At 62.7% G+C, this 1,896-nt stretch overlaps 1 non-coding gene across 1 annotated transcript; it reads left to right on the top strand.

Annotated features, from left to right (window-relative positions):
* Positions 1 to 1,199: 1,199 nt before the first annotated feature.
* LOC147726829 (U6 spliceosomal RNA) lies at positions 1,200 to 1,306 on the top strand. Its single transcript, XR_015309691.1, has one exon. It is a non-coding gene; the product is annotated as a U6 spliceosomal RNA (small nuclear RNA).
* The last annotated feature ends 590 nt before the right edge of the window (positions 1,307 to 1,896 follow it).

Here is a 1,896-nt window from a genome sequence, read left to right as displayed (position 1 = left end):
ATAATGAAAATGTTTTTATTTTTTTTTTGCTCCGTGGGAATGGGGTACTGAGGTACGATGGCTCTGAAGTGGTTCTTGTGCCTCTGGGGCGGACTGCCCTCACAGGCCTGGGTTCGAATCCGGCCATGGCTGTAGTGCTATCCCATGGGGGGTTTGGCCCGGGTACCGGGGTCGGTCCCCTACCACGGCGGGTCTTCAGTTCCGGGGGTATCGTGGCACGGTTTTTTCCTCGCCTCGGTGCCTTGCCCACTCGTAGCCTCCCGTGCTGCTTCTCATATTCCTCCACCTGAGGGTATCCGGGGGGGGTCGTCTCACTGGGGGTGCCTGGGTACCCCTGCGGCATTGGGCCATTCCGCCCTGTAGGCGCCTGGTCTCCTTCGCTTTCAGTGAATGGGCTGGGTCGGGCCTGGTTGGTCCCCGGTGGGGAGTCGGCCTGGGCATGCCGGGTGAGGTGGGCTTTGGGCTTTCATACCGGCGCCTTGAGTCCCTTAGGGGGTGTTGGGCGCCTTTCTTGGTTCGCTTACGCGACGGAAGCTTGAGCGTGGCCCCTGTGCGGGGTGGTCACGCGCCAGGTTGTGGAGGAGTGTGGCGCCGTGGTTTGTGCAGCAGACCCTGATGCTGAGGTCTAGCCCGGGTCCGGGGTTCGATTCCCCGCCTCGCCGGGTCTTGGGCTCTATTTTCCACCGACCGGTGTATCCTCGTCTCGGTGCCTATTCCTGGCTGGGAGTCCCACTCTGCATCTCGGGGCAATTGCTTGCTTGTTCACCGTTACGGCCCCCACAACACTATGGATGCCTGGCCTCCACCTTGTGGGTGCCCAGGAGTGGACGCCTCACAGGGAAAACCTGGAGGGTTCCACAGCGGTATTTTACGTCCCTAGGGGTGAGGGAGTCTCGCCTTGTCTTGGGTGGGGCCCTTCGACATTCCCCCCGGATTTCGGGGTGTCAGCCTTCACGTGGGGCGCACTGGGCTTCCGGGCCCGGGGGTTCGGGCGCTTCGGCTACACATTTGCGAAAACTGGCTTTTCCCGGGCTCGGGCTGGCCATCTCCCTCCCTGGGAAACCGGGGGGGGGGGGGCTGCGCCTCCGTTGCGTCCCTTCTTGGGACGTTGCTGTTAGAGTTCTTGGGCTCCTTGAGCTATCTGGCCGGTGTCCTGTCTTGCGGTTTGCCGCGGGGGCCGCCTTCTCGGAAGGTTGGTGGTGCTCGCTTCAGCGGCGCATTTACTAACATTGGAACAATCTTGAGGGGTTTAGCAGGGCCCCTGCGCATGGATGACACGTTCTTTCGTGTAGCGTTCCAATTGCCTTCTCCTTCCCTTGTCTCGCCTGTGGGTCTTTCTGGGCCCATGGGTGGGGACGGTGCTCCTGGCCCGCCTGGTGGATCTTATTCGCCGGGTGTGGGTCTTGGGGTTCCCTGTCTGGCCGTGTGCTTCCTCACGGCCTCGTTTTTGTCCCCCCCACATGGGAATGAGGCTTCACATCGGGCGGTGTCTCTCGGCCGTCGGCTTCCAGACCTATGTACGGTGGTCCCTTCGGTCCTCGTCTCGGGCTTGTCCTCCTTCGGGGGGGCGTGTGCCTGGTCCCGGTACTTCCCTCTGGTTCTTTCAGGGGGGGGGGCGTCCTTTGGCGCCGGGTCGTTTGGAGGTCGTTGGGTTCTCCGGCGGACGCTCAGCACCTCGTGCTTCGGGGGTTGCTGGATGTCTTCCTGGCCGGCCGTCTTTTTGCTGTGCTCGCTTCGGCAGCACTTTTACTAAACTTGGTTGAGGTGCCTGGCTTGGCCCCTGCACGGTTTCGTGTGGCATTCCATTTGCCGGTGCTTAGGTCCCCGGGTCTTGGTCGGGTTGGGCGCCCTGGTGGGGGTGTCACCGGTCCTGGCCCTTCGGGCTGTCTTCCCCCG

Source organism: Lissotriton vulgaris, chromosome 3_1 (genome assembly GCF_964263255.1).
Source record: "Lissotriton vulgaris chromosome 3_1, aLisVul1.2, whole genome shotgun sequence".
NCBI lineage: Eukaryota > Metazoa > Chordata > Amphibia > Caudata > Salamandridae > Lissotriton > Lissotriton vulgaris.
The sequence above is the reverse complement of the archived record's forward strand: the minus strand, read 5'-3'. Positions and strand labels throughout refer to the sequence as shown.